Raw genomic sequence first — 25,171 nt, 5'->3', positions numbered from 1 at the left:
TGGAGCCACCTAGCAGATTTTTTGTTGTTGAGCCGTTTCAGTTGTGTCCAACTTTTCGTGATCCTATTTGGGATTTTCTTGGCAGAGATACTGGAGTGGTTTGCCATGTTTTTCTCCAACTCATTTTATAGGTGAGGAAACTGAGGCAAACAGAGTGAAGTGACTTGCCCAGGGTCACACAGCTAGCAAGTGTCTGAGCCTGGATTTGAACTCCCAAAGATGAGTTTCTGACTTCAGGCCTGGCACTACATCTACTATATTACCTAACTGCCCTAGAAGATCCTTCCTAAATGGTTATTGAAGTGAATGACTTGCAATTGAAGTAAATGGGTATTCAGAGATCCAGCTAGAGGTCCCGGGCCCAATTCTGTGATTTTTAGCAAGTCTTTTCCTCTCTCTGGGCCTCAGTTTCCACTTCTGTAAAATGATGGAGTTAGAGTCAATGGTCTCAGGTTGCTTTCAAGTCTGGAAAGCTCTGAGTCTGATAGCAATAAACACAAGGAGTGTGCTAAATCTTCCACTGTATTTTCCAAGCCACAGGGCATGGGGAGTGGTGCTTGCCATGGCCCACCAGAGTTTAAGAATTCCTCTTTGATGACTACAAGATAAATATAGCTGTGCTACAGCCTTGCTAGCAGGTGGCAAAATAAGGCCCTGAATGACTGCTTGGGAGAGCTCAGGGACCTGGGAACCTGCCTCTCGTTCCAGGGGCTGCCAGGGCCAAACACTGCAAAACTAAAGTGGTCTCTTCTTCACCCAATCCATTTTAATCCAGCCCAATCCCTAAAGCATACACGAAGCTAACCATCAGACACACTGGGCTGAGTAGAAAAAGAAAGATGAGGGAGAAACAATCTTGCCCTCAAGGAGCCTCCATTCTACCGATGAAATAACAATGTGCAAACAGGCCCACAGAACCAGCAGCATTCATCCAATGCTTGCTGTGTGTCCTGGCTGCTTCTGTCTTCAGACTCTGAGCCTTTTCTCTGGCTGTCCCCCCTACCTAGAATGCTTTCCTTCCTCCTCTCTGGCTTCCTTGAAGTTCCAGCTAAAAACCCCACTTTCTACAATAACCCTTTCCAATGCCCCTTAAGCACCGGCGTCTTCTCTCTGTTGACTGTCCCCAGTTTGTCCTATTTATGCCTTGTTTGTATGTGCTCTCCCTTTAGACTGGGAGCCCTTTGGGGGCAGGGGCTGTCTTTTTTTCTTTCTTGTTATCTGCAGTGTTTAGCCCAGTGCCTGGTACTTGGTGGGTTCTTCATAAATGCTTATTCGCTGACTGCCATGCATTGTACTGAGAAGAGGAAAGACAAGCGGAAAAATAGTCCCTGCCCTCGAAGAGCTTACATTCCACAAGATCTAGCATGCATTGAGCATCTGCTTTGTGCTGGGCACTGAGGAGGCCAGGACAGGCAGCAAGGGGGCAGAGCCGATAGAAGCTGGGACGTGGAGCGGGAAACACCTGAATTGGAATCATGAGGCTCAGTGGCTTCGTCATCCTGAATAAGTCACTTTACCCATGTCTGTCTCAGTTTCCTCATCTGTAAAATGGAGATGAAAATAGCATCTACTTCCAGGGGTTGTGAGGAGCAAACGAGCTAACATGTAGAATACTTTACAAACCCTAAAATATCATAAAAATGCTCAGTTTTTGTCCAGTCTTTTTTTTTTCAGTCTTGTCCAACTCTTTGTGGACCCGTTTTGGAGTTCCCTCGGCAAAGATATTAGAGTGGTTGGACATTTCCTTCTCCAGCTCATTTTACAAATGAGGAAATGGAGGCAAACAGAGTAAAGTGACTTGCCCAGGGTCATATAGCTAGTAAGTGTCTGAGGCTGGATTTGAACTAAGGAAGAGGAGTCTTCCTGATTTCAGGCCCAGTGCTCTATCCACTGTACCACCTAGCTGCTCATATAAATTCTAGTTATCAGTAAAAATGAGAAGTAATCCTTGCCTTCAAGGAGCTATGTGCAGAGCGCAAGTAAAACAGACGGGGGGAATCTTGGAGAGGGAGGCACCAGCAGCCAGGGAGACCAGGAAAGGCCTCCTGCAGAAGGAGACCCTGGAACTGAGTCTTGAAGGAAAGCAGGAATATTTTTTTCTTTTTTCGGGGGGGAGGCAGGGCAATTGGGGTTAAGTGACTCGTCCAAGGTCACACGGCTAGTAAGTGTTAAGTGTCTGAGGTCGAATTTGAACTCAGGTCCTCCTGACTCCAGGGCCGGTGCTCTATTCACTGTGCCACCTAGCCACCCTGGAAAGCAGGAATTCTAAGAGGAAGGGGTGAGGAGGGAAAGCATTCTAGGCAGGAGGGGACAGTCAATGGAAAGGCAAGAAGTGGGAAATGGGAGTGTCATGGGTCATGAAGACTTGTATGGCTGTATATGTATGTCCCAAACAGAACATTTTATCTTTCCCCCAAACCCTTCCCACATCCTACCTTCCTTATTGCTGTAGAGGACCATATCATCTTCCCAGTCCCCCAGGCTCACAGCCTATGAGTCAGCCTGGACTCCTCATTATCTCTCACTTCCCAGGCATCCCCCCTGCAACAAGTTGTTGCCAAGGCCTGTCAATTCTATCATTGCAACATCTCTTGAATATACCTCCTTCTTTCCTCTGGCATAACGACCACTTTGGTGCACCTCCCCATCATCTCATATCTCAATTATTGTAGTAGGTGCCAGAGGGTCTGCCTACCTCCAGTCTCTTCCCACTCCAATCCATCCTCTATTCAGCCACCAAAGAGATTTTCCTAAAGTGAATGTCTGATTATCACACACACACACACACACACACACACACACACTCAACTCCAATGGCTTCCTCTTACCTATAGGAGCAAGTACAACATGCTCTGCTTGGCATTCAAGGCCCTTCATAACCTGGTCCTCTCTTACCTTTCCAGTCTTCTTACATCTAACTTCCTGACACATACTTTTCCATCTGGTGACTCTGGCCTCCTGGCTTTTCCATCCACAAGACCCACCATCTCTCAGCTCCTGGAGTGTTCTCAGGCTCTTCCCCATGCCTTGAATGCTCTCCCTCCTTCACTCTACTCCTAATTTTCCTGGCTTCCTTAAGTCCCAACTAAAATCCCACCTTCTACAATAAAACTTCTTTAACTCCTCTTAATTCTGGTGCCTTCTGTCTTTTAATTATTTCCCATTTTTCCTGTCTGTATCTTGCTTTGTAATATATTTATTTACAAGTGGTCTTTCCCATTAGACTGTAAGCTCCTTGAGGGAAGGAACTATCTTTTTCCTCTTTTTGTGTCCCCAGAGCTTAGCACAACACCTAGAACACAGTCAGTATTTAATAGATATGTATTGATTTATTGGAGAGACAGTGGAGGGGAATGATTAATGTATAAGATGGCTGGAAAGGCAGGATAATGGGACCAGTTTATGAAGAGGTTTAAATTCCAGGCAGCAGATTACAAATGGACTCTAGTAAGCATAGGCGGGATTATTTGGTAAAAGGAGAAGGAAAGGAAGGAGATATTATCAGGTGCCTACTGTGTACCGGGCACCATGCTGAGTGCTTTACAAATATTCATTCATTTGATCCGTACAAGGACTGGGAGGTAGGGTTATTATTACCCTCTGTTTTATTGATGAAGAAGCTGAAAAGAGTGAGCTAATGAGGAGGAGATGAGGAAAGGCAGGCTCCCCATGAGTTGAGCCTTGAAGGAAGCCAGGGTTTCTGAGGAGGAGCCCATGTCAGGCATGGGGAGCAGCCTGTGCAGAGGCCTCTGGGTGGGGAGCTAACTAGTAGCCCAGTTTGATTGGCAGCTGGTATTCGTGAAGGCCTGGGAGATATAAGAAACTCTGAGATGTAGACTGGAAGCAGACTAGATGACAAGCTGAGGAGTTTCTCTATTTCATCCCAGAGACAGTGTGGAAATAATGAAAGGTCCTTGAGAAAGGGAGTGACGCACTTGCTGCTGTCTGAGCGTGTATGGGGCAGCCATGTGGAGGATGGATAGGAGAGAGCCTGAAGAGAAGGGGACCAATGAGGGTGGCTATAATAGTCCAGGCTAGAGGTAATCTGAGGCTTTGAACTAGGGTGGTGGCTCTGGGTGTGGAGGGAAGGGGACAGATTGGGAGAGGTGATCAGAGGTCGGTAAGCCTCACAAAGATTTGGCAAATTGATTGGATATGGGAGCTGAGGGATGTGGGTGCCTGTGCACCCTGGTAGCCTTCTCTCTGGCGTCTACCTCCAGGGCATAAAGAGCTAAGGTATAAAGTTACTAGCCTCAGCTACTCTATCACCATGTTCTTCTCCCCTCTAGTCCCCTTGACCCCTCTCCCCCTTAATTCACACACACACATACACACACACACACACACACACACACACACACACACACACACACACACACACACACACACACCCCTCAGCCCCTTTGGGATGTCTAAGTGTCTCTTCACCTTCTAGACTTCTTCTTGGCCCTTACTTTCTGCCCCCCAAGAGGTATAGTGTTTCTGAGCTGTGGCCCACCAAGAGGCAAGGGTGGCTCTGCCAGCCACAATGTCTGACAAAGCCTGAAGAGGGTGATCTGCTCATACCATTCAAGGCCCCTGCAACAGAGCACCACCAGAGAGCCCAAACAACCTGGATACCAGGAGCCCAGCATCCTGCCCCATCCAAGACTGGTACAAGAGAAGCCTGGGGACAAGCTGTGCCAAGTCAGCCTCAATTCCTGCCCACTGTTGGCTGGGGCAAGGGCAAAGCCCTCAGGAGGCTGCCAGTGGGTGAGTCAAATGTCAAGGGAGAGATGCTATAAAGAACACTGAACTGTAATTCAGGAGGCCTACGTTCTATCATTAGCTGGCTCTGGGACCTGGGACTTTCTGAGCCCCTCTTTCCTCATGGATAAATTAAGGAGAGTTGGATGACAGTCTTTAAGGTCCTTCCTGGCTCTGACAGCATGATTTTAAGTCTCCAGGGAACACAGATTTGGAGTCAGAAGACCTATTCAAATCTCAGTTCTGCCCTCAGGAAGCTGTGACCTTGGCTTTCTCCAGGTCTCAGTTTACCCACCTAAAAAATGGGAGAGTTTGACTAGCTCGGTGGTTCTCAAATTTTTCCCCAGTGATATTACTCTTCAGTTTAAACTTTGTACTAAAAATCCTCTGAAATTATTATTTTAAAATACCTATTAGCAAACAACATAAGATTCATTTAAAAAACAAAACTTGAGGGTGTTTCAAGATTCCTTGCAGTATAGCCTGAAAGACATGGGCTAGATCTTCAATTCTGATGCAAAAACCCTGAGCTACTTGGATGTCTATGCCAGGGTAGTGTGGGATAATTTATCTGCAGAGGTCTCTGCCTGGGAAAATTCTCACCCACTTGGGTATCCAAGGATCAAGACGCTGCCTCTTCTAGGCAGTCACTGTCATCCTGGGTCCTGCCACATTTGTAGCTTGTGATTTTCTTTTTCAAAGTATAAAGCCCCAAACAGGAAGGCGCAGCAATCAGCCAATGGCAGTCTGAGCAGAGTCAGTCATGGTGGCAGCATCTCCTCTCCTCTGTGCCCCTGGGCCCCCACCCCAGTCTGATCCCTTGGCTCCTCTGACTAGGGTTTTTGCAATGACCTCCAAATTGGCTCCAGGCCTCTGACCTCTCCCCATTTCTAATCCCTCCCCAACAAAGCTGACAAACTGATGTTCCGAGCTCCCAGCTCTGCCTCTGCCACTCCCCTCCTGAAGCTCCTTCAGGGGCTCTGTGTAGGCCTCTAGAATAAAACACAAAACGTATCCATTGGGCATTGAAAGCCACTCTCCATGCGGCTCCAGCCACCTGCCCAGGCTCAGTGCATGTCACATGCTGGCCTGCTTGTCCCTCCTACATGACTTTCTTCTCCTGACACAGAATTGTTCCTCAAGCTATCTCTTATGCCTAGAATGCACCTCCTGCACACTTCCCTGTCTCAGAATCCCTGATCTCCTTCACGGTTCAGCTCAGCAAGGCCCAGGTGCAAGAGCCTCAGCTCCCCAGGTTAACACAGCTTCCTTCAGAGGTCAGTTCAAGAGCCAACCACCTCCTACACAAAGCCTGTCCTGGCTGCCCTTCCCTCCAAAATGATTTTCTATGTATTTGGAATTTCATTTTCTATGTGTGGGTTGTTTACCTTTAACAGTATGGAGGCTCCTTGAGGGTAGGGACTTAACACCCAACATAGTACCTAACACTATGTTGGAAAAAGTGGAGTAAATCGGAATAAATGAATAGGCATTAATTAAATGATTATGAAGTGTTATGCATTGTGCTAAGAGGTAGAGATACAAATATTTTTGAGAGACAGAGGGAGAGAGAGAGAAGGGGGGAGAGAGAGAGAAAGAATTCCCTGCCCTCAGAGAGCTTTCATTCTAATGGAGGAAGATACAAGTAGAAGAATGGTAGCAAAGACAAGTTCTTTTGTGCTGTGGAGGTGGAAAGGGCTGGAGTGCTGGCTGTGGCAGGCAGGTGATGAGATGGCCTGGAAAAATGACCAGATGAGATGCTGAAGCATGGATTTGTGTCTAGGGACAACTAGCAGAGGTAGTGACCTAAACAGGCTAGTTTCAAAAATGGACTGGTTATTAATGTGTTAACAATTTGGTCTCCAAAAAGAGCAACAAACTTTCAAGTTTAATCTGTATTTATCAAGGTCTTCTTCATCATTTTCTCGAGTTTAGACAATGAAGACGATAAATCAAGCCCTGATTGTAGCTGATTTCTGAGTTGGAAATGCTCAGATTGAAAATTGAAACAATTTCCCAAGTCAGCTCCAATTGGCACAACCCCGGCTAGTTTGCACACACTCAGTCAAAAATCAGCTGGAGAGGCCCTAGGGGAGAGCTCCACAAGTGAATGGATTGACTTTCCCTGGGTTTAGGGGGGGATCTGGGTGCTGGGAGAGCCAGTGTGGAGGTCCTGGTCTCAAGCCTTCTATGTGATGTGTGTATAAGTGTGTATATGTGTGTATATGTGTGTGTGGTGTGTATGTGTGTGTATGTGCAAGGTCGGCCGGTGGGGGGCAGATGGGGAGGAGCTGGGCTGATAAATGGTGGGATGGCTGGATAGGATTTGACTCTGGAGTATGACCATTTCTGTACCTATCAATTCTTAAGCTGTATCTGTCTTCTTCCTCCCACACTGGAGTATAAACTCCTTGAGGTGAGGGACTGTTTTTTGTTTTCTCTTTGGTTCCCTAACATATGGCATAATAAATGCTTAAGAAATACTTATTAAATTGAATCAGGAAGTAGGCTCCCCTAGGTGGACTCTCCCTTTCCACCCTACTCCTCAACCAGGGTAAGACCTTGGGTCTCTTAGTTCAGCTGTCTCCTGCTATACATGCCCAAGAAGGCCAAGAAGTGACTTGTCCCTCAGCAGTGAGGAAACCATATGGTGTGGAGAGGCTGGTGTCCTGGATATGAAGTCCCTGGGTTTAAATCCCACCTGGTAAATCTTCTGGATTTCAGTTTCCTCCTCTGTTGAGTGGGGGAAATAATAGCACCCACCCTTGCAGCACAGTTGTGAGCGTCAAATAATAATCATTTTAATAATGACAGCTGGCATTTACATAGTACTTGCAAAGTACTTTACATGTCTTAGCCTATTTTTTACTCACAACAATACTGGGAGATAGGTACTCTAATTATTCCCATCTTTATCAGAGGAAACTGAGATGTGTTTAGGGGCCACAAAACTTGCAAGTGTCTGGGCAGGATTTGAATTCAGGTCATCCAAACATTCAACCCCCCCGAAAGGTTCAGTGGCCAGGATGGATAAAGACCTTCCCAAAGCACTTGTCTTCCAGGGGTGCCTGGGTAAGCTGGAAGGAGGCCCTAGCCCAGATCTCACCAGCCTCCCAGCCCATTGCAGTCCCTTACCCCGGCCCAGTAGGGCACCCAGCTGAGGACAAGTGAGGCTGCTGCTCTGCTCCCCCTGACCTCAGCTTCCCTCTCCTGGGGCTGCTGTCCAGCCTTGGTACCTGCCTCTGCCCTGATGATGTCAGCGTTACCATGGCAGCCAGCGGCCCTGCACAGAGCTGATGCAGGCTCCACGTAGGCAAGGACGGTTTGCCGGGGACAGGGACAGCGTGGGGAGGAGTGTGGGGGAAGGAAGGGGAGGATGCTATTTATACCCTCTTCTGCCCTCTCCTGAGCCCCCACACCCACCTCCTTCATTTTCAGGTCTCAGTTCAGGGTTAGAGATGGCCTTGTTGGGGAGAAGAAACAGGAGGGGCTGGAGCAAGCTGTTCTGGGGGATCGGCAACAGGCGACTGAGCTCCCTAGGAGGGTGTGATGTCCCCCAGCTAATTAACAGCAAAACACACCTACTTCCTGCCCCTTTGGGGAAAGAACTCTTCCCTTCCATCTCTGAGTAAGATTCATTGAAAGTGAGTGTGGGAGGTGCCTCAGAACACAGGACACAGGCCTCCTGGCTGGTCCTCGAACAAGACACATCTCTAGACTCCGAGCCTTCTCCTGGCTGTCCCCTGTGCCTGGAATGCTCTCCCTCCTCTGCTCTGACTCCTGACCTTCCTGGCTTCCTTGGAGTCCCACTTTCCACAGCAATCCTTCCCCGACCCTTCTTCATCCTAGCGCCTTCCCTTTGGGAACTATTTCCTGTTTACTCTGGATATGTCCTCGCTCTGTATGTGTGTATTTGCATGTTGAATTCCCTCTTAGATTTTAAGTGCCTCGAGGGCAAGGTCTGTCTTTGCCTCTTATGATATCCCCAGAATCTGGCACAATGCCTGGCACATAGTTAAGTACTTAATGTTTATTGATTGATTGAACACAGAATGTTAGAACTGGGAAGACCCTTAGAACAGAGAATGTCAAAGCTGAAAGGGTCTTCATCTCATTCAGGAATGGGAAAACCTTCGGCCTTGAGGTCACATGTGGCCCTCTAGGGCCTCAAGTGTGGCCCTTTGACTGAATCCAAACTTCACAGAACAAATCCCCTTAATAAAAAGATTTGTTCTGTAAATCCTGGACTCGGTAAAAAGGCTGCACCCAATTCTAGTCCAACCCACTCATTTCACAGATGGGGAAACTGAGCACAAAAAGAAGGGACTTATCCAAGGCCACATAGCAAGTGTATGGCAGAGACAGGATTATAATCCACACCTCCTGGTTCTCAACTTTACCGATCCAAAAATCAACCAAGAAGCATTTATTTGGCACCTGTCATATGCCCTGGGACCTGTACTGGACAAAAGATCTCAAGGAGCTTACATTCTATCTGTCCCTTGCAAATTCCATTAGACTGTAGCTGAAATTTGGATCCAGATGGTGGGAATTCTCACCCCTAAACTCATGGTGATTGAGGGAATAGGATTTTTCTGTAGCTGAGACTGATTCTCTTACCTCCTCTCTGAGAAGCAACATCTTTTCAGGAGGAATGTCTGGAAGAGACCGGTCTGACTCCAGAACCTGGGGGTGGGGGGTGGGGAGGGGAGCATGGGCTCAGAGGTTTGAACCTGGTCAGTACCATAGAGTTCATTTAGCCCAGCTTGTTCATTTCATCAAGGCCCAGAGAGTGGAGAGGAAGCACCATTCAGAATCTGAACTTAGATCCTCTCTCCCCTCCCCACTCCTCCCTCCTCTCTCCAAGTCATGACTCTACTGTTAGCAGTGGCAGGATTAATTAAGTTAAAACAAATTCAACACCCCAATGTGCCAAGTACCAAGCATACAAAGAGAAAAAAAGAATAATATGAATGATAGTTTGCAGAGTACTTTGTATCATCTCGTTTGATCCCCACAACAATCCTATTATTGTCACCACTTCATAGATGAAGAGGCAGAGGTTAAGTTGCCTTGCTTTGGATCATAGTTTCTAAGTATCAGAGGCTGGATTTGAATTCAGGTCTTCCTGACTCCAGGTCGAGCTCTGTCCATGGTGCCACATACCTGCTTCTAAACATCCTATGAAGGAAAAGCAACATATAAACAGAGAAATAAATACAAAGTAATTATTGTGGGGTGGGGCTAGGATTTGCTAACTATCATGAGTAAAGAGAAGGGCCTTTTCAAAGGCATTTGAATGTTTTGCATGATTGCACATATATGACCTATATCAGATTGTTTACCATCTCAGGAAAGGGAGAGAGGAGGCAAAGAGGGAAAGAATTTTAACTCAAAACTTTTTTAAAAAAAACGTTTAAATTGTTTTAACATGTAATTGGGGGAAAATAAAATATTATTTTTAAAAAGGCAAAAAAAAAGGCATTTGAGTTGAAATTGGAATGCAGAGACTCCCAGAGGCAGAGGTAAGGAGGGAGAGCATTCCAGGCATGAGGAGCAAAGGCTGTTTTCAGAGGCAGCTCATGGAATGTTATGTACAAAGTAATCAGTCGATCAATAAACATTTTATTAATCTCTTCTTATGTCCCAGGCACTGTGTAAAGGGGGGGGGGTGTGCATGGAGACAAGAAATAGACCAGTTTGGTCACAATGCTGAATGCACAAAGGGAAGTGACCCAAAACAAGACTACAAAAACAGGTGTGACTCAGGCTATGGAGGGTTTTAAAAGTCCAACAGAAGAGTTTGTATTTTTACTCCTTAAAGACAATAGAGAGTTATGGAAACTTTTGAGGAGGAGAGGGCAGAGCTGGACCTCGCTCAAGGTAGATCATTGGGATCTAAGGAGAACATTCAAGGATCCTTCCCAACCTCTTGCTTCAATTCAGAGCTTAGCCCTAGCCATTTGCCTAGCCAGGGGTGACAAGTGCATGAGGATTGTTGGGTCACAGGAGACAGACTTACTCAGGCTCTGCAAATAGCTGTGGGGATGAGTAAAAATAGCTTGGTGGTCACTCTTAGGGGCACGGGGGTGGCTAGGGACACAGAAAGGAGGGAGAGCAGTGCTGAAGCTTGTCAGTGCAAGGGCCCATCTACCTGGCCTTGTGGCCTGGGGGCCTCCCCCAAAATGTCTCCCTGCAGGACCTGTGGGGCCATTTGCCCAGGAGAAGGAAGAGTCACAGAATCTCTGGGTTCCTTAAGTCCATAACCTAGTAGAGGGTTAATGACAGTTGTATGTGGAGTCAGAATAGACCTGGGTTTAAATACCAGTGGAGACAGTTCCTACTTGATAGACCCTGAGATAGACACCGAATGTATCTTGGACCCTCAATTTCCTGACCAAACATCCAGGACCTCCTAAGGCTTGCACTGTCTCTCTGCCTCATGCTGTCTGTTGTGAGGAAAGTGTATAAGCTGTCCCCGGCACTCTCCTGGGCAAGGCTTCCAAAGCCTCGAACTGTCTCTGGTCTCAAGTCTCTTCCCATTCCAGTTCATCCTCCACTCAGATGCCAACATGATCTTCCTAAAGCATAGTGTCGACCATGTCACCACTTACCCTCTAATCTTCAGTGGCTCCCTATTATCTCCAGAATCAAGATTGAATCCCTATAGCAGTGATGTCAAACAAATAGAAATGGGGGCCATTAAACCCTGCCTAAGGATCCCTGCTGACCACATGTTGACTTAGAAAACTATTTATATTGTCGTTGTTGTTCAGTTGCATCTGACTCTTCGTGACCCCATTTGTAATTTTCTTGGCAAAGATACTGGAGTGGTTGGCTATTTTCTTTTCCAGTTCATTTTACAGATGAAAAAACTGAGGTACACAGGGTTAAGTGACTTGACCGATGTCATACAGCTGAGTAAGTCTCTGGGTTCAGATATGAACTCAAGAAGATTAGTCTTCCTAGTTCCCAGTCCAGTGCTCTATCTATCCTCTGTGCCACTCTATCTATCCACTATCTAGCTGCCCCTAGATATTAATATTCTCTGTGTTCTGTTGTATTTTTATTTATTTTGTTAAAAATCTCCCAATTTTAATCTGGTTTAGTTACTCTGGAGTGCTAAAGGCTATCTGCCAGAGTAGTATGCTTGACCCCTTAGCTATGTGATATTTGGTATTTAAAGCCCTCCACAACCTGTGCCCTTCTACCCTTCCAGCATCCTTAGGCTTTGCTTCCTTCTAAATTCTCTGACACAGCTACACTGACCTTCTTGCTGTTTCTCATATCAGACACTTCCCACTTCCTACCTCCATGCCTTTGCACAGGTTGCCCCAAGCCTGGAATGCTCTCTCTTATCACCTCAACCTCTCAGCTTCTCTAGCTTCCTTCAAGACTCCATTCAAATCCTGCCTTCTTCAGGAATCCTGTCCTGGTCCCCATCTCCCATCTCCTCCCAGTGCCTTCCCTCAGACATTGTCTTCTGTTTACTCCCTCTATATCTTATTTGTATCTAGTTATTTGCCAGATGTTTCCCCAGCAGAATGTGAGATCCTTGAGGGCTAGAACGGTTATTCTTTCTTTGTATCCCCAACTTTATGAATAGTGCCTGGCACACAGTAAGTGCTCAATAAATGCATGTTGACTGACTGGCTGTGGAAACAGGAGCTTTTATGGGAAACTTAGTGATTAAGGAGAGAAAACACTGGGCCCACTCAGGCAAACTTGGGTTCAAATGATGCCACTGACACTTAATTAGCTGTGTGACTGTAGGCAAATTCACAGGGGTACACTGTTAAATGTTTAACACAAACTCTCCAGAAAAAAAAGTAGCCATGACATCCTTTAAAATGTAATTTACATGATTAAAATTTCCTCCAAAATTTCTTAAGTCTAGATAACCAACAAGACCCTAAACCAAGTTGTGATGTGTCATATTTACCCATTTCTGAGATGTGAATACTCACACTGAAAATTTAACAATCAGCTTTCCACCAGATTGTAGGAACTGGTTCCATCACATCCCCAAAGGACTTAAGGACCATCTACTGTCTTCATTTTAAAGAAGAGAAAACCAAGAATCAGAGCTTCCTTGATTACCAGTCTAGCACCCCTTCTACCATACCCCTATGGGTCTCAGTTTCCTCTTCTGTAAAATGATGATTACATATTCCCATGGTACTCACAGGGTACCTACAGGTACCTCACAGGGTACCACACAGTATCTTTAGCTTTATAAAACTATTGTGAGAGAATTAAATAAGAGAATCAACCTATCAGTAAGCATTTATTCAGCTCTCCATATTCACCAGGTCCTTTACCAAGCACTAGGGCTGACAAGACAAAAAAGGAAGAAAAAAAAAGACAATTCCTATCTTCAAAGAGTTTACATTCTATCAGGGAGACAATATGCTCTGAGGTAGGTATATGTCAAGATATTTGTGGAGGGGGGGTTCCCCAGTTCAGCTCACGTAGTCAAAGATGAGGATGTTTTCTCTTTACAAAGAAGAAAATCCCCTTTCTCTCCTTGCCCCCTTCTTTTCTTCCCCCCCCCCCCCTCTTCCTAACCAGACCAGTTCCTTCTCAGGGGCCAGGTTCTTCCTGGATTGCTGACTCCAGCCTTAAAAGTGCCTGAAGAACTAGCAGCAACTTAGTCTTTTAAAGGTCCTCAGAGGTATGGGACTTTCAGCACAGCCAATGGTGTTGCCAATTCTGACTCAATTGGAGAAATACTTCATACTTTGTAAAGGGACAACAGTGTTAATACCTTGTTAACACATGAAAACTTCATCATCCAAAACCTTACAATTCGCATGAAAACCTGCATCAAGTGTATTGAGGGGAGACCTCTTACATATATGCAAAATAAATGGCAATCCTTGTATTAAAGAAATACTAGCTCTCATTTCTTTTCTAGATGAGAAAATGAAACCCAGAGAGAAGTGATTTGCTTGGTTTCAGGGTCAGGAGTTGAACCTGGCTTGCCAGATTCCCCATCCAGTGCCCCCACTAATGGCCGACCCATCCATACTTTGAAGAATTATAACATAACTCTGCTAACTTCTCTCCTTTCTCCTCATCCTGACATTTTCAACCCAGAGTTTTGGGGGAAGAACATGGGGAATGACAGTAGGAGCTCAGGTCTGAAGAGTGGCTTTGGCCGAGGGCTTCCAAAGTGAAGCACTGCCTTTTCTCCCCTTGGATAGGGAAGGGGGGGAGGAGGGCGAAGACTTGTAGCCCAACAGAGCTGAGAGAAGGGGAGATGGGTGTATGCTCAGAAGCACCAAGACTGAGCCTGACCTCTTGGCTGAGGTATGCCCAAGTCAGGTTCCAAGGCCACCTGGTCTGTGGGCCCCAGGGCTTTAGGAACTGGATGAGAAGGCCCTGAAGATTAGTCAGCTGCCCTACCACAGGCTATGACCCAGGGTTCATCTCCTCTGCCCCGGGGTAGTGGGGAGGAAGCCCTGAGTGCTAGCTATTGGCTTCACCCTGGATAGGGGAGGAAGGAGTGATCAAGAAACAAAATGCCTAATAGATAGATGGCCAGGTCAAAGCTGTTTCTCCCCCTAACATCACAGCCTCCACATTTCAAAACAGGAAACCTAGTTTGGGAGGAACTAGGTGGGGGACAGGGGTGTGACTGAAGGGACAACTGGAGGGGGGGGTCTGCTTGATGAAGGGGGAAGACCTACCAGCCTCCTCTTTGCTCCCTCCTGATCTGTTCCCAGCCCTCTACCACATACATCTGCAGCCCCAGCCTGCTCCCTTGTGGGACAGGGGGAGGGAGGAAGGAAGAGTGGTTGAGGGAGTCCAGCCTCCTTTCCCAGAAAGTAGAAAACCCCATGCCTCCTGTCGCAACTTTCCGGCCCTACCACATCCTGCGTGATTGGGGCCCCACCCCGTGGGACTATCCTCTCAAACCATGGGGGTGGGGGAAGGGATTTGTAGATGGAGAGGGCCTGAGGGGAAGCTGGCATCTTCCCTCCCCTGCTCCATCATCCCTTGGCTGCCTCAACCTGAGCTATATCCCATGGGAGAGGTGAGGTTGTGAGTGAGGTTGGGGTTCAGAAGGTACTGAGAGCTAGGGAAGGCCTGAGGTCTGTGTGTGCTGGGGGAGGATGGAATGCATGGAACCTGGTCCAACTTTACCATTTGTACTGAGCTGGACTTGGGGGACAAGCTGGGCAAGCCTTCCCCCCTGGCTTATCCACTTATTAAAGCCTAGAGTACTTTCAGCTTTACAAAATACCATGCCAGGCACCTAGGAAGCCTTTTGTAAATACTTGTCTGATTGACTCAAAGATCCCAGGAGGGAGGAAATGCAAGGATTCCCATTTTACCAACAAGAAAACTACCTCAGATAATTGTGACTGGGCCAGGCCTTGAGTAAGTAAGTATTAGAGCTAGGGATTTGATTCCTAGATCCTGGGACTCCAAATATGGTACTCTCTTAGAGATGAGGAAACTGAGGGAAACTGGGGCCTAGAGAAAGGCCTACACAATCCAGCCTCTTTTGGCAACAAAATGACCTAGGAAATGGACATTTTCCAAGGGACATCTTCCTATGACTCCTAAGGACCTCAGTCCCAGAAAGGAGTCCCAGCTGAGCTATATGGCCACAGCCTCCCCAGGGGCCTGGCATCTGGGCCTTGGATGGGAGACCTCCCTCTTCTCGATCTCTCTAAACAGTTAAGCCTCTGGGTTGTACCTTCCTCCAAGAGCCTCAGGGCCAACTGAGGCTCCTCAGGCTCCAAGCCCAGACCCGCCTTCCTTCCCTCCCCCCTCCCAGGCCCCTGCATTTAATTAAAGACATAGGACTGCCTGCCAGGAACCCGCTGATTTAAGCCTGCTCCTTTTGAGGCCCTTCTCAGCTTTCTTCCTAAGGTCAAGGCCATGGGAAGCAACAAGCAATCCTAGAGCCCTGGCTGCCTGGGACCAGCCCATTTGCCCATCAAGGGTCCCTGGGTGTTTGAGTCAGGGAAGGGAAACTAGGTCAAGTAGAGGGAACACAAACATAGAGAGGGGCGCCCCTTGAGCTGCTCCCTCTCCCTTCCCTCACACCTCCCCCAAAGGCAAAAAGCTTACTGGGTATTTAGTCCTCTCTCATAAACACAGAGAAATCTTAAGGAAAGAAAAGACTTGAGAATACAGTATTCAGAACACAGAAGGCCTCTAGAACACAGGTCAGAGCTAGGACAAATATTAAGCCATAGAATGTAAGCGCTAGGAAGGACTTTAGACCTGAGATTATCAGAACTGGGGGGACCCTTAGAATATGAAATGTCAGAACTAGTGCAGAACCTTAGAATATAGATCACAGAATGTCAGATCTAGGAGGGACCTTAGAACACATGATGTTAGGGCTGGGAGGGCCTTTGGCACACACGTCAGAGATGAAAGGAACTTTCAACCTGAGAATGTCAACCGGGAGGGACCTTCGAATAAAATGTCAAGACTTTAGAGATTCTCTCATCCAAATCCCCCATTTTACAGATGAGGAAACTGAGGGTAAAGAGAGGGGGCAGTAGCTGGCCCAAGGTCAGCCAAGCCAGTTAATGACAAGACAGGGACTCGGACAGAGAATACTCGTTTTTCATAGAGGTATACCCTTACCCAAATCCCTTCCCCTCTCTGGGTCTCAGTTTCCTTGTCTGTAAAATAAGGGTATTATCACCGGGGAGCAGTGAGGAAAGGCTGGCCTCTGAAGGGAGGAAGAGGATTCCACAGGAAGGGGAGTTCAGCTGGAGTCTGCCTTTGCCCAGGGCTGGCCAGAGGTACAGACACACAGTGTACAGACATCCAAAGACGGACACACGTACTCAAAGCACGCCCTCCTCTTCCCACTGGTCCCCCACCACCCCATCCCCCCTTCACTCCTAGCTCCAGACTCAGGCCTGTTATCACTTAGCCCCAGTTCCCCCTGATTAATGGCCGAGTTGCAGTCTCTGCTGGGGCGGGGCGGGGGGGGGGGGGGGGGAAGGAGAGAAGATAGGGCCTCTTGGTCCCTCCCCCCATCTCTTCCTCCCCACTGGGCCCCAGATAAGGATCTGAGCTAAAGTCTCCCAGCAGCCAGAGGCGCCGCCCGCAGACACCCCTCCTCCCTCCCAGCACCCCCTAGCCACAGGAGGGCAGCCCCAGGGCCCAGCCCCAGCCAGAGAAGTCCCTGACCGCCGCCCCAGATTAGGGCGCGCTGCGCAGAAAGGAACGGGGGCAGGGGCGGGGGGGGGGGGGGGGGGGGGGGGGGGGGGGAGAAGGGGGGGGGACGGGGCGGGGCTCGGGCTGGGCAGAAGTCCACGCTCTCTTTTGCCCTTGCGGGGCCAAACACCCAATCTTGGGCCTGAAGAGACCCGTTCTTGACAGCCCCGGCGTCCCCCCTCTCCCTCCTCCTATTGGGGCCTCCTAGGTCTGATTACTCCTAGGCCGAGGAGGGGCGGGGAGTGGGGAGTCCAAGGGAGGGACCTTCTCCAAGCTGTTGGGTTCGAGGAGCTTAGTCTGGGACCCCCGCCCCAACACCCCTCCCTGGGGGCTTTCTGGGAAGGGTCGGTGGAAGCCCTAGAGAGTGGAGAGGACAGCAGAGGCCTAGAGCCTTTCTCGTGTAAAGCAAAACGGGCTAGACGGTCAAATCTGGAGTCCTGGCTTAGAATTCTGGCCCCTAACTCTGGGCGATCGCTTCCCTTTGCTTTGCTGGTTTCACTTTTCTGCATTTGCATGCCCCCTCCCTACCTCACCCTCTCCCAGCGCCTGGCACACAGTGGTCGCCCTATTACATGCTTGATGTTTGGCTGCCTCAGTTTCTTCCTCTGTAAAATGAGAAAGTTGGTGTTGATCATCTCTGAGGTCCTTTCTCACTGGAAGTAAAAAACCTTAAAGGCCCTCCTTTTCCAGGTGTGGAAACTGAGGCCTGGAGAGGTTAAGGGACTTGCCCTGTGTGACACAGGGCTGTTAGTGGCAGAGCTGGAATTTGAATCCGCGTTCTCTAAACCCAAAGCCAGCTCATGTCATTACACCACGCTCTGGCACAGGGGCTTCTGCGTTCCAAGTGTTCTTCCAGCTTTGACGTGTTAGGCGCTTCAGCCCCGTCTAGCCGTGACGTCCCACTACGTTCGTTGTGTTGCAAGCTCTGACATTCTGAGGGTGGGTTCTAAGAGCCTAGCCAGCCGGGTCTGGTATTCTGTGTTCTCAGATCGTGTGGTCATGCATCAAGTCACGTCTGGCCTCCGGGAGCCAACGCTCCCACCCCGTCTATTCCTCGTCGAGGGCCCTCCTGGGGCTACTATCTGTAACGATCTGAACTCTGGGCTTTCCTCCTTTCCCCCCGCCCGCCCCGCCGCCGCCACCGCCACCGCCACCGAGCTGCGCACAGGCTCCGGCACGGACTTGACGTCAGAGGCTGACGCGGGTCCGCCCCCTCAGCCTCCCGCGGCCAGCCCGGCTTAACTCCTGCGGGGTTTAGGTACCTGGAGCTGCTCCCCCGCCTGCGGTGGGCGGATGGAAGGGGGAAGGGAGGCCCCAGACAGAAAGGGGCTGAAAATGAGAGTCTCCTTGTCCCACTACCTTCCCTGGGCTGTCCAGGACTTAAGGGACCCCAGTGAAAGGTGTTTTACACCCCTCAACTCCCTTATCTCTCCCCTTGGGAAGGACAGAGAGACCAAGGGCAGGGGACTCTTTGGTGGGGAGCAGACAATGGCCCCTCCCACACCTGGCTTTATCCAACCTCCAAAAGACCTTATGCCCATTTTATCCAAGGTGCGCCTCATCTCACACACCCTCATCTTTGGCCCCGGGAGAAAGTGTGCAACCCCAGGGGAGAGAGATACACCCCCTCCCCCAAGCCTGTCATTGGCAATCTGGCAATCTTCAGAAAGTCCTTTGGAAAAGGGATGCATCCACCCAGCTGATCCCCTGGGGCAGGGCAGGGCAGATACCAGCCTGCTACCTGTCAGCCCTCTCTTCCCTCCTCCTCAGCACTCCTGTACACATCTTAATTGGCCTGTCTTCCTACCTATGCCCTCTCATAATTACCTCTCATTTTCCTACCCCAAGCAGGAACTAACACGGGACAACCTGGGCGTTGTTCCAGGGCACACATATCCAAGGGAGGGCCAGCTTAACTGTGGCTGACTACCAGGTTTGGGGGCCTGTGCCAGGAGGGCCACTTGAGATCTGAGTGGGTGATAGGTATAAACCCACACCAGCAGGGGGCCCCTGGTTCTCTCCCCGACCCCCCCCCAAAATTTGTCCTACTAGAATTTCTTATCATGGCCCTGTTCCCAATCCTCCTCTTCCTCCTCTCTTAGTCCTTAAAGCCTTCCTTCTCCTAGGGATGAGAAGAAGGGACAGAAGGAGGAGAAAGATGAAGGGGTCAGAAGGGAGAAAACTCATTTGATTCATATAAACTCATACAATGTTTGAGCTTTCTTAATCTTCTAGTTCCCAGGGACATAGGCCAAGCCCCACCCCTATTTTACAGCTGAGGACCAGGAGGCCCATGGAGGGGAAGCCTAAGGTCCCCCAGTGAGGGAACCTGCACATGGAGCCAGGCTTCTTGAATTCCAGGCCAGGGACAAGTTTTCTGGGCTGTCCTAGGAAGGCAGGGAAGAAGTGTAGTCTATAGACAATGAGGAGAAAAGATGGGGGCTGAACTTACCGTCACAATGTCCTTTTGTGGACTTTGGACACCTTCCTCCAGTTCTCACCCTTGAACACACCCCCCTCCCCCCAATCTTCTTCCTAATGGAAAATCATTGACATCGCTAATTAGGAGATCCAGGTTCTAATTCTGACTCTGCTACATATTAGCTTTGTGATCCAGGGTAGGAGGCAAGTAATATCACATTCGGCCTCAGTTTCCTTTTCTTTTTAAAGTACATTTTATTGATGCCTTTTGTTCTCGGCATAACCATTTCTGGATATGCTTTCCCACCTAAACACAGGAAAGTAGTCAGGCAGGACCAACAGACACAGTGTAGGCAACATTCCACACACATAGGTCCCCACCTCTCTTATGAAAAAGAGGGAAGTGCTTCCTCATCTTCTCTCCAGAAAGTCTCAATCTTTGCATGTGTGAAAGAATGATGATAGTGGTACAAACTACCTCATAGAGCTGTTTAAAGGAACCATTTTGCAAACCTTAAAGCTCTTTAGAAATGGAAACATTTTACATATTGTTGTTACCATTACTATTACTACTAGACTCTCTTCTCCCTACTCCTATTTGATTTTTGTTTGTTTTTTCTTTTTGGAGGGGGGAAGGTAGGGCAATTGGGGTTAAGTGACTTGCCCAAAATCACACAGCTAGTTTTTGTGTTGTGTCTGAGGCCGGATTTGAACTCAGGTCCTCCTGACTCCAGGACTGGTGCTCTATTCACTGTGCCACCTAGCCTCCCTCTCCACTCCTATTTGAGTGAGATGCCCCTTAGGCAGGAGCTGAAGGGTGTCTTTTCTTTGGTCAGGTGAGGGAAAATGGGACCTGGCTGCCTGGCCTGGGTTAGCCCTGGGATATTATGAGATCCAGGTGTATCTTTCCCTCATGCCCCAGACTGGAGCAGAGCTCAGGGAAACACATCCTGGCTATACTTCATTCACTGGCTTTAGCCCCTTCCCATTGGCTTCCTGAAAGCCCTCCTGCTGGGGAAGTCCTCAGCCTAGAAGGGGTTAAACTAAGCCCTAGCAGTGGGCCCCTTCCCTCCCCTGGATCTGGTGGGAGAAGAGGAAGGGGGAAGGGGGGGAAGAGGAAGAGGAGGGGGAGGAGGAGGAGAAAGAAGGGGGAGGAAGGGGGAGGAGGAGATAGGAAAAGGAGGGAGCTGGGGGGAGGAGGTGTGAAAGAGAAAGAAAAGGGAAGGTAGTAAGCAGAAGGGAGAATGGGAGGTGGGACCTCAGAGTCACTGTACCTCCCCTCTCCCATAATTTAGGGCGATCTGTCGAATCTCCTCTTGTATCCTCCTACACACAGGCTTCAGGATCATTTTGCATGGGCAGATGATGGGGTAGGAAGGGGGAGGGTCCTGGAGAAGCAGACCCTCCCAGCAAGCCCCCACTCAAGGACTGGCCAGAACCCCTGCCCAGGGAGGCAATGTCTCTAAGGACTATGTTGTTTCCCTCCACACACATCCTTCTTCCCTTTTAGAAGATTCAGTCCCTCACAACTAAGTCTGATTCTGACTCATCCCACCCATTCACCTTCCTATACCCCCAAGCTCACATTTTTAAGGATCTTTTTCAGAAACTGAGGCTTTACTGGGGCCATAAAGCAGCCAGACTTTTATGCTTCACACACACACACACACACACACACACACACACACACATACACCTACCCACCGATGATGATAACAACAAACACATGGTGCTTTACAATTTACAAGACAGTTTTCTATCTTTTCTGTTATTTGAGCTCTGTGAATGAGGTCCAGTAGCAGGTATCACCATTTTTCAGATGGTAAGACTAAGACCCAGATCTAAGAATCACAGAATGTCAGAGCTCCGGGATAGGAAAGGGGACTTGAAGGGGCATTAGAAAACAAAATCATGACCATAGTTAGCATTTATATTGCTCTCTGTAGAGCAAAGGGCTTTACAAATATTATCTCCTTTGTTGTCAGAGCTGGGAGAAATCCACAGACCAGAGAATGGTGGAGATGGGAGATGGGAGGGAAATGCAGAATATAAAAACTGTAAAGCATGACAGAGACATTGTTATTGTCATTAGATGTAGCTGTGGTCATGCTTGTGTGTATGTGTGTGTGTGTGTGTGTGTGTGTGTTGGGGTGGGTAGGAAGGTGGGATACACTAAACCTGGCTGCTATATGCTGTTTTCCCCATCCCCTGCTACCTCCTAAGTTAAATGACTTGCCCAAGGTCACACTGAAACCAATTGTAGAAGCATGACTATGTGTTTTAAACTACTCATGAAGTACATGTAAATCAATGAGACCATGATTTGGCAGCCAAAAAATCAAATTTCATCTCAGCGCTTCATTGAGAGGCCCACTGAAAACATCCTCTGCCTTGGTCAGACCCCCTTTGGTGTTCTGGGTTCAGTGATGGGAGCCACACTATAAGAAGAACCTTGATAAACTGGAAAGTGTTTGGAGGAAGGCGACCACAACGTACAAAGGCCTTGAATTCATGTCCCAGGTGGTTCAGATGGAGGAACTAGGGATGTTTAGCCAAGGAAAGATTAAGGGTTGACATTAAAGTCATTTAAAGTACTTAAAGGGCTGTTATTAAAGCCATTTTTAAGTACTTAAAGGGCTGTTATTAAAATCATTTTAAGTACTTAGAGGGCTATCCTGTGCATATGGTATTAAACTCTGAGGGCAGACACAGTATAAAGGGGTGGATGGAGGAAGCAAACTCAATTTTTAAAATGTCAACCCACCCACTTCCACATATTCCCTCCCAAACCAATTTTCTAGCATACAGCCCTGTCCCAAAGTGGAATGGACTGTCTAAGAAGACATGAGGTTCTGCCTCATTGGAGACCTTCACAAAGAAGCCGGCTGACCATTTATCCGCTATGTTGAAATGGAGATTCCTTGATCAGGACCCTTTAGGTACCTTCCAATTTTTAAATTCTCTGATTTCATGACAAACCCAGGTTTCATCACTCATCTTTGCCTCATCTCCATATCTGGAGTATAAGCTCCCTGAGGACAGAGGGTAGGGATTTCTGCCACTCCTTTATCCCCTGGGGAGCTTACAGAGGGGTCTCAAGGAGCACCTGCTGGCCAGATGGGAGTGGATCTCCAGGAGAAGTGATAGGAAGTGTGGTCTTCAAGGAGCGCCCTTGGCCAAGGAAGACAAGTCTGGAAGGAGGCAGCCTAGAAAAAGCTGACCTTTCTCGAGTAACCTGATTCTCAAGAATGCGTCCAAGGCCAGGCCATAGCACTCCCAGTCAGCCCATCCCACACAGCTCACTCATATACTCCCCGTGACTCCAGCTAGGCTCCCTCTTTCTCTGCCCAGAGCTCAGGCCTTAGCCCTCATGGCTTTTCTAAGCTCTAGTAGCTCCTGCTTAAATTCTTCTTCAAGGGTCTCTGATCTCATCAAAGTAAACAATGCAGCTTTATATCCATCTAAACCTGCCCATCCTAGGACACCTCTTTCAACCCATAAGTCTAGTTCACTGCATGTGAACTAGATCCTCTCTCAGTTTCTCTTGCAATGAAAAAGATATTAATTAAGTCCACAGGTTGTCCAGTGATTCTCTTTTGCTCTGACATATGAGCAGCCCATTTCTTTTTCCATTGATCATACATGTTTTTGATGTCATTCTTCACACCACTCTTCCTTTATCATTCCCTCTTTGTAATATGTTGTACCCTATTTACACCCTCCTTGTGCCTTTACATTGCCTCCTGGGTATTACTCTTTCTACAACTTTGAAGACTGGCACCTCATGTCTCATACTTATATAACACCACCACCACCAGCATAATATTGGTACTAATTGATAGGTTTATGCTGTAGAGAGAAACTTAAGGTTATTAAGAGATCTTTAAAATTTCTTGAAAGCAATCCATTCCACTCTCCTATTGTTTAAGTCCTGGCCTGGGTCCTCTTGTAATTTTGGTCCAAAAATTACACACTGATGGACAAGCTCTAGAGGCATCCATCCAACTGCCTGTCATAAACTGGGAAGAGGCATGCTTCAGCCCTTGAAACTCAGAAGGGTTTGACCTAATTCACTGCAGCAGTAGAAAACACAATGGGCTGAGAATAAACAGGGAGAACTAGGTTCTATTGCAGCTAGACCTTTTCCTAGTTGTATGACTATGAACAAATCACTTCTTCTCTGTGGGACTTGGAGTTCTCCTGGGGATAATATTACTCCGTATTGTGCCTTCCTCACATGGAAGGACAGGAAGGTAGGCAAGCAAGCCACAAGCATTTATTACCCACGTTGCTAAGTGCTGGGGATATTAATATAGGCAGAAAGACAGTCTGTGTCCCCAAGAAACTAATGGGGGAATACAGCATGTAAAAAGAAGCTGATTGGGGTGGGCAGGGAGTGCAGAGAGTGCCCACAGGGAATTTGGTAATGAAGACAGTCAGAAGCACAGCCAGGAGGGCAATGGAGCATGACCAGCCTGAGCCAGGGCCCAAAATGGAAAATTGCAAAGGAACTCATCAATAAGAGAAAGGAGTGGATGGACAATCCAGGGTGGGAGGAAATAGTTAAGAAAGTGCTTTGTAAATTGTAGACTATTATAGAGGTATTGTTGTTTGGCCTTCATTTCTAAAGAGCACCAATGACATCATGAGGTGGTCTTGACTGTCAAGTGAATTGGCTTTAAATGAGGCGGAATTGCACAGTCATAGGCCTCACTCTCTGTTTCAGAGTCACTGGAGTCCAGTGGCAGGACAAAAGTCAGGATGACTGGAGATGGTCTGGGATGCAACTACAGTATGATCTTGGCATAGTGTCAACAGGTCTCCTCAGTGAGGGTATTTTCACATTAGAATGGCAGCTTCTTGAGGGCTGGAACTGGTTTGCATTTTTCTTTGCATCCCCAGTCCTTTAACTCTTCTAACCAGAGTTCAGCTCCTAGCTCTCCAGACTACTTTTCCACCTCTGTCCCAGTGGCCTTCTCATAATGGAAACACCTCTAGCCCTCAGCCTTTTCCTCCTCCTCCTCTTCTGATTGGTAAGTTCCATACCCTCATCTAAGGAAGTCCTTAAGCCAACCATGCTTCAGCTAACCGGGCTCTGCCCCTGACTCCCCAGACTAGGAAGGTTTCTACCTCTGACTTATTAGCCTTCTCACCTCCTTTTCTGTGTTGTAATTAATTAGAATGTAAGCTCCCTGAGGGCAGGGACCGTCTTTCTTTTTTTTTATTTCAATTTTATCTGCAGCTTTTAGCACAGTGCCTGGAGGGAGCAAGTACTTAGAAAATGCTTTGTTTATTAGCCTAACACTGTACCTGGCACCTGGTAGGCCCTGGTAGTGCCCTTCATACATACATTTCTCCTATTGCCTTCTCATGTTATTGCCCACATCTCATCCTTTTCTTTTGATAAATCTCCATAGAGGAGCTGCCCAGTGGACTGGAGACCTTCCTCTCTCTCTTTTGCTATTTCCTGTCCCCTGTCCCAGGCTACATAACCAGTTTCCTTTTCAAAGGATCACAGGAGGTAGAGGTGGAAGGGTCCCAGGCCAGGTTTTCTTTACCTTCTTTTGGCTATCAGCTTGGAGAAGTCTATGGGCCCATTCTCAAAATTGTGTTTTTAAATGCACAAAGTAAAACAAAGAATATTACAAAGGAAACCAATTAGATTGAAATGCAGTTATCAGAATGTGTGTGTGTGTGTGTGTGTGTGTGTGTGTGTGTGTGTGTGTGTGTGTGTGTGTGTAATTTTTAAGTCCTGGGACCCTAGGTTAAGAACCTCAGACCTAATCCCACTTCATTTTAAGAAGGAGAA

At 47.9% G+C, this 25,171-nt stretch overlaps 1 long non-coding RNA gene across 1 annotated transcript; it reads right to left on the bottom strand.

Annotated features, from left to right (window-relative positions):
* Nucleotides 1-8,705: 8,705 nt before the first annotated feature.
* On the bottom strand, nucleotides 8,706-15,526 carry LOC138143893 (uncharacterized). The gene is made up of 3 exons (XR_011163823.1): nucleotides 14,439-15,526; nucleotides 12,714-12,798; nucleotides 8,706-9,927 (listed from the first exon to the last, which is right to left on the bottom strand). It is a non-coding gene; the product is annotated as an uncharacterized lncRNA (long non-coding RNA).
* Nucleotides 15,527-25,171: the final 9,645 nt, after the last annotated feature.

This window comes from Petaurus breviceps, unplaced genomic scaffold, assembly GCF_028583685.1.
Source record: "Petaurus breviceps papuanus isolate PSGF00001 unplaced genomic scaffold, PetGlider_PUasm1.0 108, whole genome shotgun sequence".
NCBI classification, from domain to species: domain Eukaryota; kingdom Metazoa; phylum Chordata; class Mammalia; order Diprotodontia; family Petauridae; genus Petaurus; species Petaurus breviceps.
Note: the sequence above shows the minus strand (reverse complement) of the source record. Positions and strands in the feature narration are given on the sequence as shown.